Source organism: Plectropomus leopardus, chromosome 17 (assembly GCF_008729295.1).
Source record: "Plectropomus leopardus isolate mb chromosome 17, YSFRI_Pleo_2.0, whole genome shotgun sequence".
NCBI lineage: Eukaryota > Metazoa > Chordata > Actinopteri > Perciformes > Serranidae > Plectropomus > Plectropomus leopardus.
The window spans coordinates 17,603,030-17,621,190 of NC_056479.1; the positions used below are offsets into that span (position 1 = coordinate 17,603,030).

The 18,161-nt window shown below is 41.1% G+C and overlaps 1 long non-coding RNA gene across 1 annotated transcript in view; it reads right to left on the reverse strand.

Moving 5' to 3' along the window:
* Positions 1 to 18,161, reverse strand: part of LOC121957084 — a 63,060-nt gene that overhangs the window by 15,911 nt on the left and 28,988 nt on the right. The window contains exon 2 of the long non-coding RNA XR_006106734.1: positions 5,338 to 5,399. This is a non-coding gene — a long non-coding RNA (uncharacterized LOC121957084). The remainder of the gene's footprint in view (positions 1 to 5,337; positions 5,400 to 18,161) is intronic.

The following is an 18,161-nucleotide window of genomic DNA, read 5'->3' on the forward strand; positions in this document are numbered from 1 at the left end:
GGATTATGTCAGTCATATCAAATTTGGCGGTTCAATATAAATATATGACGATTTGTTCTGTTTGACATAAAATTGTAAGCAAATACACCATTTATGAATTTTGAAGCCATTAGGTGTCTTTAAAAAGGCAGTTACGAACAAGTGGCTAAATGATACCACAGAGCATCATCATGCCAAACACAGCTTTACAGCTTTGCTGTAGTTGCAAAGTTGAGCCATGCGACTGTAGTGCAGTTTGTTTGTTGTCTATCATTAGCTTTTTACCTCTGGCAATTGCATTTACGCATAAAGAAGTGGTGTTCATATGTGAATAATAATCTTGCTGAAAAAAACATGTAGGTATCAAAAACTTTTGTTTGCAATGGAGCATATTTTCTGCAAAATTCTATGAAGAAATCCCACTGGCTTTTTGTCGAGGGAATCAGGGTGAGGCTGACTCTTGCATTCAACTTAAAAAAAAATGTCCCTGCACCAATCTTTACCCAGATTCCACATCCTGTGAGCCAGATTACGCTTGATACAATTTTATTAGTGAGTGGCAAATGAGGCTTCTGGAATCATGCTACCAGCTCCTTATGCTCAAGGGCAAAAGGCTTTTACGACACAGAAGTCAACACGAGAAAGAAAGCAGAGCCGCACACCCATTTAGCATTATTGACAGAATATTGATTGCTTTTCTAGGTGTCACCATGGAGATTATTGGAGAGGAATGTTGGACAGATAAAGTAATGGGCAATAAATCCCTTTAAGTAGTAACAGGGCTGGTTAATTAGCAGCGTGTGATGAAAGTGAGATCAAAGGTAAAGCAGTGAAAGCAGGCTGTAATGCAGTTTTTTGCAACCAGGAAATAGTGTGCAAGAGGAGAAAGGGCTTCCACTGGAAATGCAGACGCAGCACGTTTTCTACCAGCTCTTTTGTCTTATGTGACATCAGATGAGATGCTCCAATAAGTCTTAACTTGGGTGGATGTTCGGAGGTCTTAATCTCACTCTGTGTATGTGTGTGTGCTTAGAAGTATGTCTTCCCTTTCCTCTAATCCACTTATTTTGTTTCGGTCCACTGTTCAGATTCAAGGTGGAAAAGTGCCGAGACCGCAACGTTTTGCCTTCTCAGTCTGTCTGGCCCACAGCGCTTTACCTGCTGAGCCCAGAGACTCACCAAGCCTGAAGGACTCTGTTGCTTTAACCCTGTCCCCAAACATGTCCCTGGCCCGCACAAAAGCCATCTGGGGTGCGGCTGAGAGCTTTAGCAACAAAATAACTCTTTCAATCTGCACTCTGCGTGGTTCTGACTGCAGGGCGCTGAGGTCGCCAATACCAAGTCTCTTACTGGACCTCCTCCTCCTTCTCCTCCACCCTTCTAATCCTGGCCTACATGACTGACTCCAACTGAAAGCCCCACACGCCAGAGGTGGGAGCCAAAAGCACTGTGAGATTCAAAAAAGACCACCTGCTCATCAAACTAAATTGCACTCACTGAAGGCAATGGGGAACAGAGAGAATGAAAAGGAGCGGAGCAAGAGGAAAAAAAAAACGTAAGAATAAAAAGACAAGTCACTGCTCTCCCTCTGTGATCTTGGCAGACAAAAGAACAAATTGCATTTCTGCGTCATGGCACCCGAGGGTCAAAATCGGCGTAGGGTCCCTCTCAGTGCTGTTTGTGTGCGAGCATGTTGATAACGGTTCCCACAAGAGAGCCTGAGAGGTGCACACGACTACCTTTCAGCCTTTCATCTTGGCTTCTTTTGTATTCCGCTACACTCTGTTGTCTCTCCCCCTCTATTGGGCAGAATTGGCTGTTATTATTCCAAACAGCATTATCTTTATTAATGCCACAGGTCTCAGGACTGTGCACTCCCTGGGAGCCAGGTCTGGACAGAGCTGCAACCAATCTCCCTAGATAAAAGCTCAGCGGAGAGCTGTATGCAAGCCAGACAGCTCGGACAAGCCTTCATCCTCCCTCCTCGTTCTCAGAGAGAGGCACAGGCCCTACAAAGACTAAGATATGGCTTTAATCTTAGCACTTTCAGTCAGACGGAAACATCTGAACAGCTCTCTAGAAGGCTATCAGAAGTCACTTTGGGTTGTTAGAGACCAGTCAGAGCAAACAAATGTATTATAAGTAAATAAAGTTCTATAATATTTGAAAACTGCACAATGAAAATAATGAAAAAGTTTTGGATATTGAGGGAAAAGCGCAGGTTACAGGCCATGAAACTTTATCTTCTGGTGCTACGTTTTATGAGCGTGCCCTCCATTTCTGCAGCTTATATTGCTGGGGGCTTGTATGTTCTTGGAGCCGAGGCCGCTTCCCGAAGTCAGCCATGCATGACGAGTTATTTTAAAGGTGGTGTGGAGAGCTGACGTGTGGCCAGGCCAGGCCGGGGCAGCGGCTGGGGTCTCGGCTTAGTGCCTCAAGCCCCCTCGCTCCACTGGTCACACAGCATCAGCTCCCGGCCCGAGCCCGGACACTGATTTATGGGACAGGGGGATTACCATCAAACCAGCCGTGAGGACCACCCAGATGGTGGCACAGGACGACAGCCGTGCAAACACACGCAGGCACACATGCACGCAAACTAAAATATACTTATACATGCACAGATATCCACACACTTCATGACTTATGTGCAAACAAAAATTGTGCTATTCGCGGTGTTAAATATTGAAACTTTCTGGAAATAAGCATAAAAATCTGCACACGCCATTTGTTATGACTCTGTTAACCACTCAAGTGCAGTGGGAGGGATTAGTTTGTTGAGGCTTCCTCATTACCACAAAGCGAGGGAGCCAACTTTGCTCATCAGGGCTCATATGTATCTACAGGATGTGCCTGGTTAGAAGTAATTCCTCTCAATAACGTCACGCTTTTTTTTTCACTTCGGTTTGCATAATGCATAATTGAAGAGTGACGACTTGTGTAATTTTCTATCTCAACTGACCCGGCTCCAGAACAAGAACGTTCCATGTAGTTACAGATGGGGAGCAGAAGCCAGCCTCAAACTCTGGCTTTCATCAAAACTTTTGAAAATTCTCTAAAATAGGTGACATTCAACTTGATCGTGATGTTTAATAATTCACTTTCCACTTTTGCTCGACGCAGCTTTGGACTCCTCTCATTTTCATTCCGAATACATTTACCATCCTTAATACTTTTCCACTGAGTCGCAATTTCATCCAAGAACGCGTACAAATACACTGAGCAAAAAAGGAAAAAAAAAAAAGCACATATTTCTCACTTGCCAGGGCACAGCACAACTCAACCTTAAGGCACCAGTTGGATGAGCGGAACAATAAGAGTCAATGACAAATCGGACGTGGTGCATTCCTTGGGCAAACACTCACATCATAAAGGGAGACGGGTAGGCAAACACTCACCTGCCCTAAGCTAATAATGCGTGTGGGGGCAAACACACAAACACACTCGCACATGTGCACACTTGAGCTTGTCGATTCGTTGAGACAATGGTGGGAATTTAACTGCTCAAAACTGCAGAGAGCTAGGACCATGTGCTGCTCAGAGAGCCACATGTAGCATTTTTAATAACAAAATCATACCAAAAAGTAATGCAGGAGACCTGTGTCTCTTTGTACTGTATTACCGTGTCATGTGAAACGTGGAAGTAGGCTGGTGCACATCTATAATGTATATGACAGGCCCCCTCTGTTTAGGGTTTCTCTTAATCATCGCACAGCAAAAATAAACAGAAATTGAATTATTTTAACTAAGGCCATCGCGATGGCTGCAGGAGGAGGATTTAGGCGGCTTAAACATAATGTATTTTATAATAAGTTGCACATTATAAACCACATGTCTGCGTGTGTGCACGTGCATTTCTGATCGCCTGTGTTTAAAAATGCTTGTGTGTCAGGAAATCATTGATGACTGTACTTTCCAACCAAACAAATCACACACATTTTCCCCTGAGGCCGAGCAGAGCTCCAGTGACAACGCTGCTTCACTCAGTGGGATGCACCCTCAACACTTCCTGACCATGTGACTCCCTACAGCTGTCTTTTGATTGGACGCTCAAAGGCGGCGAGGATGAAGAGAAGAAGGGGTGGTGGCGGGGAGCTGGCTGGCAGCAGACACATGAGGGAAAACAAATTCCTGCCCCATTGCCATGGAGATGAGTCAACAGCAGGTCGGGGGGGGAGCAGAGAGGGCCGGGGGTTGTGGGGCACAGGCTGACCTGCTGTAGTTAACAATTCATCCCCGTATCCGGCTCCCAAATGATTGGGCAAACACTGAGTGCTGCGGAGTCAAAAGGGCCCCAAGGGGCTGAGAGAGGGGCATCACCCTGGGGTGACACGCTGACAGGCACACACTGGTTGGTAGAGGGTGGACCAGCTGAATGAGGGAGTAAGGGATAGGGGGCACCAGTGGGGAGGGAGTGGAGCTGATGGGATGGGGGAGAGGGGCTAAGTACATTGAGTACCGTAGGCTACAGTATTGATGGCTGTGGCTTTAAAACGCAGTATGATTAAATGATTTGTGTTAAAATGCCATGTTGAGGACGAGAACAATCTCTTAAGTAAACCACAACAAATATCAGGCAGTAAATTCTGTCTAAATTCTCCATGTTAAGCTAAATAATTAACATTTGGCTGCCAGTTGTGCCAACAGTTAAAGCTGGAGTTGCGTCAGTTTTATAAGGCTAACCACAGCAACACTAAAAGTCTCTGGCACACAGCCGTTTTGTTACAGATAGTAAAAACATTCAGCACATCTGGGTGAGCCGCAAGAGCTGCAAAGTAAAACACTACTGGACAAAAAAAGCATAACATCTTCCTACGACAATTAAAGCTACATTCACATTAAGGGTGTAATGCAGGGGTACTCCACTTGCTTTGCTTTGGGGCCACTTTTGCAAAATGCCAGGAGGCCAGGGGCCAGTGTGTGTGTTTTTTTTTAGAATTTTACGTCAATGTTTTTAGAGTTTTAGGACGTTTTGAAGATTGCAGGATATTTCTAGTATTTCCGAACGTGCCTCGGATTGTTCTGGGGTTTTCAGACATCTCGCATATTTTAGGCCTTTTTTTTTTTTAAGGACGGTTGTTGGATTTTAGGACATCTCTCAGACTTTAGGACATTTCCAGAATTATAGCACGTTCCTAGGATTTGGGGATGTTTGTAGGACTTTTCTAGGTTTTTGGACATTTCTGTGATCTTATGGGACATCTGGCACTTCCGCATTGGCTTCATTTCTCAGCCTCGGAGGTTGCGGCTTGTGTCAAGGATACAGACATGGCAGAAATGTACAGGGGAGAACTTTAACACTGAAGCACCACAAGCACACTGAGGCTATTTGCAGCCTTTAGAAACATATATACTCACCAGAAGATCCCTGGGAAGCAATTAAAGGTTGGCATCTCATTCCAAGAATTTGGATTCCTTCACTGTGAAAAAGAAAAATCAAAAGAGGACAAATGTCACTTCACACACCAGCTACAGCATATAGTATTACAGTGCTAGATCTGCTTAACTCTTCACTCTCCATTTGTTCAGCTGGGTTCATTTAGGTAAAACGATGTTTGCGCATGTAATGTGAGGTACGAATGGAAAACGGTTCAAAGCCTCAACCCACAGCACCAGGTTCCAAAACACTGACCACTTTACAGTAGAGCAGAGCACCGCTTGACAATAATGGGTCAGGGACAGAAATAACAGACGGCGGACGGGTGGATCTCATCAATGTCACATCGCACAGAAGAAGAACCACAAGCCTTCAATACTGTGCTTATAATAGGCCAGATTTTATGTAGTGTAAGGTTTTGTCTTAGTCAGCAGAAGACGTCACATGTTACTTTATGCAGTGTCACGGCTTGGTTTGCTCCCCAGAAACCGAATCCCATTATCCAATTGGCCATTTTACTTTGAAGGGCTGAAATGCCACCATTACAACAGACTTTTCACTGGGCAGCCATGTAAGGAGGGTGTGTTAGCAAAGAGGACCTGTTACTGGTTCTCCACTGCTACTCACGTCAGAGCACTGTGTTTTCATAAACACTGCTGAAGCATGTCCTTCCTTTAGTGGGAATTAGGATCCTCTCTGTAATAATCCACCCAACAAATCTTATAAATGAAAAACAGGACTGCATCATTTTTAGTGTGGCTGTCAGAAAAAGAGAGAAAGAGAGAGGAGAGAAAAAGAAGAAAAACAAGGGGAGAAAAGTGAGATTATGATAAAAATAGCAGATGTTGAGAGTCACTTCTCGAAAGGTGTGTCATTCAGGGAGTTTGGGACGAACTTTTGGCCACGACCGAGCTCTAAATTTAGCATATTTACTAAAATAAAAAGTGAGTTCAGTCGCTGGCACTGAAACTTTCTCCTCCCCGTTTATGACCTCAGTGGTGCAGCCGGCGTCACTCATGACGAAATACAAACCATATAAAACAACAAAAAAAGACCTCCTCAAATACTCTGAGTACATAAGGAAACAACCACAGCTTAATGTTCCCTGTAAATGATCCTATTATGGCAATCCAAGTCCAGATCAACAGAAAAATATGGTTTTCTAAATTTAGAACAGAGTTTGAGGATAAATTACATTTTACATAACAACTTTAAACAGAACACAGTGTTTAGTTTGATACCAAAAAAGCCTTTTACTTAAGTTTCTATGAATGCATAGGTGTAGATTTTGGGAGTGGCAGAGGGGACACATCCCTCTTAATAGTTTGAACATAAAAACATGAAAGTAGCAGAGGACTTTGTTTTTATGACATTTTCACCATAAACTGATGCTTAAAAAGGCAATTTTGATTGATTATTGAATAAAAAAATCACCAGAATGCAGTAAAGTCAGCATTTGACAGTGGTGGAAGGGGTATTGAGTCTCTTTACTTAAGTAGAAGTACTTGTACCACACTATGAAAATACCCTATTACAAGTAAAACTCCTACACTGAACTGACAAAAAAAATAATTATTTTAAAATATATAGAAAAGCAGCCCACCTAAAATCTCAAAATGATATATATTTTAAAAAAAGAAAATGACTTCAATGTTTATCAAAATAGTTGCCAATTCATTTTCTGACTTCTCTTTGACTCATTTCAGCAGTACTTTTACAAACTGTTTGCTAATTTTATAACAAAACCTCACATTTGATCAAATCGTAAGTTTTTATGCAAAAATCTTCATTTGTAAAGTAACTCAAGCTGTTGGATAAATTAACTGAAGTAAGAACTTGAAATATTTCCCTCTGAAATGTAGTAAAGTAAAAGTATAAGTGGCATGAAAAGAAAACAGTCAAGTAAAGTACAAGTACCTCAAATTCATACTTAAATACAGTACTTAGGTAAAAGCACATTCCAACACTGTTTTTGACACTAAAAATGTCCTGCAGGAGGACCCCAAAACCCCCCCATTGTCGGTTGTGTCCCCCCCCAAATGTTGAAATCTACGCCCTTGTATGAATGTGTACTTGACTGTGAGTCCATGAAGGCAATACAAGATGTATGACACATGCAGAAAGCTTCCGTGTTTGTTTACTGTATCCATACATGCCGGGGACGAGCCTGTGTGTGGCAGGCTGGGGAGGATGCCCCTGGGGCCAGGCTGAGGAGTAAGTGAAGCAGAAGTCCCATCTAAGCTCTAAAGCATGCGAGTATCAGGCCTGTAACTAAAACACAAGCATAAACACGGGCGATGTTAGGGATTACACCCTGCGATACCGCCGCAGGAAACCACAGACAGCACAGGTGTAACCATCGCCACGGACACATTCTTCACCCGTCTCCTTTCTGCCACTGGAGGTCTGACTGACAGCTCATCATCTGCTCTTGTTGGCTGTGTGAAACTTGTGTAAACATCTGCAGGCGTTTGTGTGTCTGTGTGTGGAGTGGGAGCCACAGGTGAGGACACACAGAGGGATTACAATGTCCTAATGTCACGGTGGAGAAGCCTCGCAGCACAATACCACACACTCTTTCCTTCGAGGAACTGTTTTTTTTTTTAATCACATTTCATATTATTTGTCTCACTTTCCACTTTCCCTCTGATGCATCAATTTGAACTAATGGCACAGAATTTTTTTTACGCTGATTTCTGTAAGTGATTTGATTTTAAAACATGTTTTCAAGAGAGTGAAACAAATAAGATTTAGTGAGCGCAGCCAGGCTTCAGAGGGAGGAAAGCACATTTCCTCAGTGAACAGCACCCTCTAGAGCAACACCCAACATTCAGTCCTGCATCTCACTCTCATTCTTGCTGCCTGTCTCTTCACAAACAGCAGAAAATTCTGCTCGTATGGCAGATTTATCAGTAAAAAATACTGTATTTAATCCTGTGAATTTTTAAAATGAGAAAATCAGACAAACTCATAGCATTATTGTTTTGTTTTTTTTCCCGTAACAGATACCAAGTATCTTGTTTTGCTCTCAGGCTTAATTCTGAGCCTCATGATTACAGAGGAGAGGTCGAACCACTCATTCTCCCAGTGTGAGTTGATAATGAGGCAGGCCGATATTAAGATGTTTGCTTTAATCGTGTGCAGGGTTATTAGGGGCGGTTTACAGTACACAGGAGAGATTAACGTAGGCAACGCATGACGGAAAGAGCTGGGGAGGCCGACGATAAGCCAGCTACCCACAACTCTGAAGCGGGCTGAGAAATATGAGCGCACAGTAGGACATGAAAACCCAGCAAGACAAAACTCCCTCTCTCTCTCTCTCTCTTTTTCTTTCTCTCCCTTTTTGTCTCTCTCTGTTCGCCTCAAATCATGTTACACAACCACAAAGGAATGCCTCGTATATCGGAGACAGATTTAAAACAAGCGGAAAGGAAGAGAACAGTAAAGAGAGGATCGCAGAGGGATCTATAGAAGCAGTAGGTGTTGTTTGGTCTGTTTGTATAAAAGGACAACATGGCAGGGAGCTTTGCAGAACTGTAAAGACGCACTGCAGTGACACACAAGTCCAGACGCACCTCAGCGCTTCACACATGCTTACATAAACTAAATCAACCCGAGACACACAGTTGTGTGCACCAACCAGGGAGCACTACACGTTTCCTCTCTATTTTTCCGTGCCATTAATAAAAATAGACATTGTACTGTTTCACTACATTTTGTTGGGATTAAGGGAGCACTTGGAAATCCATCATTTTATGAGCTTTTAAACTTTCCCACAGAATTCCCACTGTTTTTTTTTGTTTTTTTACTCTCCGTGCTTTTGACCCAAACACATAAAGTAGCACTCAATTAGGCCGGCTCACGGAGCCTGAAATGTGCCACTCGTTTGCTACTTAAACAAGACATATAAGCACCCACCACAAATGTTTATGAGACCCTGGATGCATTAATAACAAAGCTATTTCCTGATATGGAAAGTCATTCATTAATATAACTGAATGAGAGTTTTGAAACAGAAAAATCCATCAACCCACCCAACATTATTGAATGATGTGATGAAAATGTACATTTAGAACAAATTAAATGTTCATTAAAAGGGAAGGTAAAACGTGTTAAACTTGACATGGCAGCCTTTTATAGACTATTTCAATAAGATGTTTGCCTGTTTGTTAGTTCTTTCACTATATGTGTAAATATGTCACCTAATAATGTAAATATATATTTGTTCAGAAGGTGATTCTGTATGTATTTTTCTTTACAAAACAACAAACAACAAAAGTTTTTTAAAGAGTTTTTTAAAGTTTAAAAAAAAAAGAGTGTTTCGAATATTTTGGAAAAACAAGTTGCAAGTTGAGGCCAAAACTGAACTGAACTGTCATTAACAGCAGGCAGATCCACACTTCTGTATTATTTACCCTCGGAGGCTAAAGCACTCTGATCGGAAAGCAAAAGCTGGATATAATTTACATCAACATTACCCACATCGTTACTTTTTTTCATTCAGTTGTGCAACAAATAAGCCACAAAAACCCGAGATTAAAACGAACATGTCCCAGATCCTTTTGCACGGCGCGGTTTGACTGCATTAGTTAAAGGTGTGTGTGTGTGTGTGTTTGTCTATGCGTGTATCAAGTTAGCAGAAGGTCAGAGTGGTGAAGTATTAGAGCACTGTTTGCTCTCTTCCATGTACACTTGGGGACCTGCCTGTTTGAGAGTTTGAACAGTGACGTGTGAAACCCGTAAAAACAGGACATAGCGCCGCTCTGTTTGCTTAAGAACACCCAAAGAATAGACTGCCATTACAAAACAAATCCCTCCACCTGCATTCCTCCTGTCCATCACACCTCTACCTGTTGAACAAGGTATGACACAAAGCGGAAAAGGTAGTTACATGAAGATCTACTTTATGGTGAGATGACTTGCAATTTGTTCAAAAGTTGTCAGCTCTGTGACCTTCATATCTGACCCAAGGAAAGAGGCACGCATACACAAGTTTGTGTGCTCTTTCTCTCGCTCTCTCCTCTGAGTATGAACATGTGCACACTGCTAGAAACACTCTCGCATAATCATCAATGTTTGCATTTTATTTCAAACTATTTTAATTATGTATATGTATATTTTTGGATAAAATTATAGAATGAGTTGATGAAGACAATTGAATTTTTTGATTGGCTGTTGCATCATGACCCTTTTAAGATAGTATTATTTAACTACACCCAAAAAAAACCCACAGCATTAAGGTGGGACTTAATTACACCTCTGAGCAAAAGACTTTGCAACACTGTAAATCACATGTTGACAGCACTGTAAATCATTTTGTCAGTGACACAATGCAACAGCTCGAAAACAGCATAGCTAAGAAATGCAGGTTACTTTGGTCATCAGTATAACTTATGGCTGATACGAATGCTTCCAAGCTTTGATCATTACCATTATAATCAATCCAGTATATAAGTATATTTATATATATATATAGATACAGTCTTAAAAACAAATGTAAAAAAATAAAATTAATAAAATAAAATAAATGTAAAGATTATTAATATAATTCATAATGTTGTATATGTACATATATATATATATAAAAAACTTTTTTTATCTTTTTAATTTTCAGGCATGGACATATAGTTTTGTGACACCGACTGAAAACTGGTACATCACAAATCCGAAACAAGCTTGGCAAATCACACGAAAACTGTAACAGCTTAGCCATCTTGACAAGTATTATTTTCCCTAGCTATTATGGCTATGTGTTACTTGTGGGCTAACAGGTGGCTAATTGTCACATTATTTTAGGCGCAGCGACTGATGTCCTCATTTCTTTCTTACCCAGCTACTATTATTTTTCACTAAAGCTTTGATGCCCCAAAACTGGCATCCAGGACAGTGTTATAGAACTATACTGATAGCACAGAGCTGGCACTCTGGAAAAAAAACTAATTCCTTATGTGCTGCTGTTGGTTGAAAGCTGCATTTAAACTTTACTTCGTTCATGCTGAGGAGGCTGTCTGAATGTGATCCTAACTTTCTATCACAACAGATCAACAGGCCTACAGGCAAGACAGGACAAAATGTTATGAAAAAACATTTAAAACGTTTCGCAGTATAATAAAAATATCGAATAATACTGGATTAATTTTGATAATGAATTCATTGTTATTTTACCATAAAAAGCACAATATTTGCTGATTACAGCTTCTAAAATATAGTGCTTATCTGAGTTTTATATTGTAAAATTTAGAGCTTTGGACTTTGCTCTGTTAATCAGATTTGGTCACTTTTAGCTCAGGGAAATTGAGATTGGCTTTTCACTATGTTCTACACTGAACTGAAAAAAATAAAATAATCAGACCTCAGAACAGTAACTAGAGGTTACAGTATTTTTATAATTGTTAAATTTTCTGATTTTCTCTTTTAATTGATTATTCCTTTGATTTTAAAACATGAAAAAACTGTAAAAAAAAAAAAAAAAAACTGTAAAATTATCCATCATTATTTCCTAGAGTACATAGTACCTTAGTGCTGGATTAGGGTTAGGGATTAAAAAAATAATAATAATAAAAAAAAAATTTTTTTTACTGAGTACCTCAATATCAAATATAATGGATATGATGACTTAGTGGATAAAGGCAAACAATAGAGCAGCTACAGTCTGGTAAGAAAATTATATAACTTTGCTGTTATGCAGCCTTTAAAACTTGAAGAGGACACAGTTACAATATTACCATATCCAAAATCTAAGATGATATCTAGTCTTACAACACACTATGGATATAATATCAATATATTGCACAGCCCTAAGGAGACTTCTTCTTTTTTTTAAAAAAAAAAAAAATTTAAAAATAATATATATATATATATATACATTTTAATGCCAGACCAACAGTCTAAACTCCAAAAACTGGTTAATTTTCTATGATGCAAGATAAGGAGAAAAACACATTTGAGAAGCTTGAACCACTGAATATCTGCCATCAATCGATTATTAAAATAGCTGACAAAGCTTGCAAAGACTTCATCCAGAAAATACCCATTGCAGCCCTAATTTATACTCATGATTCACAATGCTGCATGTTGTTTTCCCCATAAATTGCATGTTACATTTTAAAACACCAAAGGCAACAGACAGTTTAATAACGCTGGCTTTTTTTCTGCCTTCTGTCCAGCATCTGTTATATGAAACATTTTAATGATGTTTTCAGCAGAGATGCCTGACTTGCTCTTATGTAACATGTGATTAAGCGCATGAAAACAAACCGATGGATCTGATAGTAAAGCTGGGGTCGTCACTTGGTGGAAATCCATCAACTGGAACATATGAAAAGGGAGAGAGGCACCAGGAGATTCCAGCCCCCTCCCTGCCATCATCCTCGTATCAGAGGAGCCATTGCGAGAACTGGATGTGATTTGTATGTGTGTTTTTGAAGAGGGGTGCTCATAAACAGCCATGAAAGGGGCCCCTCTATTCAACTCGCCAGCAAAGATGCGCTTCATTGGGCTGGTCTTTTGTTTTCCCCTGTTCACAAAAAACCTTAAGCATAGAAAAAAAAAGGGGTTGATTCTCTTGATGTGTGCAGGCCCAAATGATGCCATTAGATTGGTGCCCGCTTTGGGTGAAAAAGGCTTCAGTAGCGCTTGAAGTGATTTAAAAGATGCAGGAGAGAGCTGCCTGCAAATCCTGTTTGGGAATAACACCGGAGGAGAATGGGGAGGCAAAATGCCAAGCTAGTGATCATTCTATAGTATGCAAAATTGCTCTCAACTCCATGAGTGCGGCGGGTGTTAAAACAAAAGATGCGGAACATTCCTTTGTCACGTGACGAGGGTCAATGTGCTGCGGTGGTGCGTGGGGTCAGGAAGTTCAGCAAACTTCCCACGCTGCCTCACACCAGAAAATCACGGTTAAAGCCTGTAACACTCTTCATTATTGGCAGGGGGAATTTTGTTTCAAAAAGGGCAAGCACCCAAGTGCCTACACAGGGATGAGCCATCAGAAAAAAAGAAGAAAAAAAAATGCAGGACTTCCTCATCAGTATGACAAGGCTAACACACTGATTACATACCGAGGATGTGAAAAAATGGTTTTCACACCCAATTTCATTAGAAAATCTGGCATGTTTGTGATGTCACAGCGATACAGTGACTAAACAGAACAGGTATGTAATCTGCTGATATTGTAACACTATAGTGCAAAAGGACAAAGCCTGTGCACCCTCTTTAGCTGTCTAGAACTATTCCAGTCAAGCAAGCAGGTGATAATGTGACAATGACACTGCACCAGCCAACAGCATTGTGCGAGGCATGTCATCATGGTGCCCGCTCGCCGACAGCAACCTAATAGGCATGAGAACCTCACAGTGTCAACAAAAGGGCCAGTGCCAAACAAAACCACTTGATGTGAATGAGAGGGCTCCTGGACAGGCTAGGTCCGGTTCCACTCAGCCTTCATTTCCAGTTATGTCTCCTTGACATGTCAGCCATCAGGAAGAACATTTTGTGTTTTGTTTTTCTTTCGCAAACGAAGGCGCTATTTTTGGCAGCCACCCACGCTTACTCTCAGTCAACCTGTTCAGTTTTTGAATTCTTGGGAGGATGTAGTTGTTTATGTTTATATAGTTTAGAATTCACCGCTGCCCTGTGAGAGGCTGACAAGATGATCATATACTTTAGGAATAATAAGCAGGTGGATAAAAGGTATGACTGAATGATTTGTATTAGTGGGTTTGATTATTGACATGTAATTAGGCCTGTAATTACTTGAGATTTTTACATGCTCTCATTACAGGGCCTGAAAAAAGCAATCATGTTTATTGCATGGGAAACATTTCTTGAACAGGGCCTCCTGTACCAATGATCGGCAGTATTGTACCGGAAACTTTTTATCTGTAAAAACATCTTTGGAAATCATTACTTTTACACAACAGGTGAGCTAACAGTGAGTAGGCCGGAGTGACTCAAATGGACTCCAAACTGATGGGTTTTCCCCCTCTTGGCGTTATTTGTCGGCTGTCTGGCCTGCCAAGCAGTATCACCTCTGAGTGCACATGACAGGGTAGTCAAATGCCCTAAATACCTCACTTATCAGTGCTCGTTAGTAACACTGTTTGACAAGTTTGAGATAAGTTTCTGCTGTAGTTTACAGTCACCTCTGGGACGGATGGACAGTAACTTAATGTGGACACACTGTTTTCTTCTCCACAGGCAATCATTGCTACAGTACAGCTTGTCTTCCACTCAGGAATGGACACAGAGTGAACCAACTTTTCAGTTCCACTTCAGGTAATTAACACTGAACCCTGCAAGCGAGGAGAATTTTTTAACAAGACACCACAGCAACTGCTCCTGTTTCCCACATACTGTGCATGGTGTGTACAAGATAATAAAATGGACATCCCAATCAACTACCCATGAAAAAAAAAATCTATGTACATGAGAATAATGTGATGAGATTTTTTTCCCCTGGAATGCATACACACTCGACAAATTGCAGTAGTCAATCAAACTCATGCATTCCTCACCAATATATTCCTGGAAAACTGCCAGGACTGAACAAACACGTCAAAAATAACACTGAAACCTGTGTCTGTCATTCCAACAATGGGAAACGCCTCTGGGATTTGAATTCCAACATTACCTATGGCCAGTGTTGTAATCCAGACCACCTAAAACGAGACCAAGTCATCATCAAAACCAGTGCATATGGAGCTAAAGACAAGACCAAGATGTTACAAGGTTGAGACCAAGTCAGGACCAAGACCAAGGCAGGGTGAGACTGAGTTCAGATGAACACCAGACTCGGGAGAATCCCAAACTGCATGATACACTTACATTAAAATGTGGAACATTCAATCAATAAGCACTCTTCAAATTGATCTGAAAGATCCAAATGCCCAATAAAATACCCACAGCTCAAGATGAGACCAGGACCTTTAAAAAGTGGTCTGGAGACCAGTCTCAAGATCAATCATCCTTAAGCAGCAACACAGCTGTCAGATTTAACAGAGACATTTTAACAAAACATGCTCCTTGAGAGGACACATTTAAATTGGAGTGAATTCAAATCATAAGACACTTTGTGGTTTCATATCGCTTGTTCCCATGCAAAAACAAGTTGCAGGCTCTTGAAAGTGAAAATATAACTGGATAGAGCCTATAAAAGCCATGATGTCAGTGGAAGTCTTTACCAGGATGCTTGATATGGGTCCTGTGGGCTCCTGCTGATAAGATTGAAGAGCAGGTCATTAAGAGACCCTCAGCAAACTGCTTGTTGGCTAACAATGCTGCCTCAGTCCCAGCTATCGGGCCATCTCAACACAGACCACATGTGGGCGAGCCGGACTCAGGTAATCAGGGCTGTCAGAATGGGTACAGCTCCTATTGAAGAAACCGTAAACCTCCATCTCCACCCTATGAAACTATTTCTACTGAACATACAGGATAGAAACTTGTGCATAAACATATTTTATGGGGTTTTTTTATGAGAGGGAAGAATTTAATTCTTAAGGTAACTGGGAACTCTTGCAAAGCGTCACTTTGCACTTTGTGTCAAGCAAATATTCCCCATTTCTCCTCTCTTAAGTGACCCTCCTTGCACAAGCATCGCCACAGACTCTCTGTCAAACCGGTTGGTGGCGAAATCACTGTTCATTGTGATGCCTGTTGTCATAGATACACCCAGGTGTTGCTCACGAGCCAAAGCAGAAGAATCAAAAAAGCCATGGCGCTCACTAATCCTCCTCCATACCAAAATGTGTCAATAATCAGGAATGCACTGCCTAAACTAACCCATTGTTCCTCTGCCAACAAAATCACAAATATAAGCACTGACACTGCCTCTGGGCACTGCCGTCTCTGAGACTGGAAAAGAAATGAGCTGAAGAGAAACAACAAGAGTCAGAGATGGAAGCACGAACCTTTGATACCTCTCCAGACAGCTTAATACTGTCTAAATCATAAAGCTTTCTACTACAGTGCATGGGGGGGATGTATAGTGTTGTACTGCTGGGGATTGACTAAAGCTGAGTGGTCGCTTTTTTTTTATACAGTAGGACAAAGTCGGAGCTCCTGAGAAGACCAGCTGCTGTCAACAGTTGGAAGGCTTTGAACTCACACTAAGCCCCGAGACAGCAGGAAATATCCTCCTCACTTCTTTGAACTCAGCCCCATTAGAGTTCAATTCAAAACATAAAAAGTAATAGAAAAATAATCTCACAAGGATTTATACAGACGCACCTCACAATAGCGTCTGATCTTTGTGGACAAAAGCGACCAAAAAGAACCACAGGTTGCCTACTGTTCATCTGTCACTGAGTCAATTTTATTACGTTGCTCCTGAGCATGGTATGTGGCAAGTTGCCATGTTTAAAATGACTGGGGAACTCTCTAAAAATCATTTCTCTTCTGTGTCATTACTCTTACTTACTTACTCTTTTACGTCGCCCTTTTAAGATGTCGAACAGAGGCTGACACGTTGAAGAGTCATCTTGACATAAAGCAGCAGCAACTCAACCGTCCTACACCAAACCACAGTTCATACTTTAAGATCAGACATGCAGACATGACTAGTTCTGAGTCCATCCTATGTAAGACAATAGCTCATCTGTTGTCTCTTCTTCTCTGTGTGTGTGTTTTTTAAATGTTGCGGTATCACAGAACAGAGAAGCGCAGAAACCGGGCGAACGGATGCGGCCGGAGTGGTGAGACCATTTTGAAATGCCCCAGCACTGACAAGGTCTTCCTGAGAGCTTTATTGTGTGGGTCGGCTAGCCGCAGCAAGTTCTATTTCCCCAAGATGCAAGGCCTCGCTGCGAGCCACAACAATGAGCATCTTTGTCGAGCAACACTATTATCTTTGCGCATTACTGTAAATGACAGGAGAGGGTAGTGTGTCGAAGAGCCTGTTTAATGAGCTCCAGGTATGTGCTTGTCATAAAACGAGAAACTAATTTTAACATCTGCAGAGCTGAGATCATGCGCCTGCGGTGTCTAACTCCATGTTAGTGCTGATCTGCGAGATGCTCCTACAGAAAGTCATTTAACATTTTCTAGCTCTGAGGAAACAAAGTCCACAAAATCTGATTAGTTAATTTAAATATCATCTATCAGAATACAATCCTTCAGAGACAAATGTAAATTCCAAACTGTTTATCTCACGGTGCAATCATGCTAATCTTCATTGGCCAAAACCATAAGGGAAATATTTACTTTGTAGCATCGTCTTTTTTTCTTTTTTTTTTTTTTTCCAAGTGAAACAAGGTTCGAAACCAAATGTTATATGGACACAAAAGTTACTTGTTTATTGAGCAGAATTTTGGCAGCATAGTTCAGAAACTTTAACTAACGACTTTTCTGGGTTCCTTGTGGTTGTGAAATAAGGTTTAAGGAATACTTCCCCTGCACGTGTTAACTTTCATTTGTGAAGAAAACTTTTTCTCACATGCACACATTTTCACTAAAACTTACGTACAAACAGTCACACTCACGGACGAGCATTTGTAGCAGAGCTCAAAGGCATGTGCGTGCCCAGGCACGTTAAGGGCGCTACTCCTATGCGGAAGCACTTTATATCATAAGATTTTACCAAAAATGCATGTGTTAACAAACCACTGCAAAACAGAGACTTGGATAATAATGCACAACTTGTGTGAAAGTTCAGAAACAAATGTTTTAATATACTTTTGATGTTGTTTAATGTGAACCTTTTTAACTGAATTCACGAAGAATGTTCACCTTTCTTGGATTCTCTATTCACCGTGGAGGCATGCAAGAAAAACAAAATTTCTTCAAAAATGTACGATAATATTGT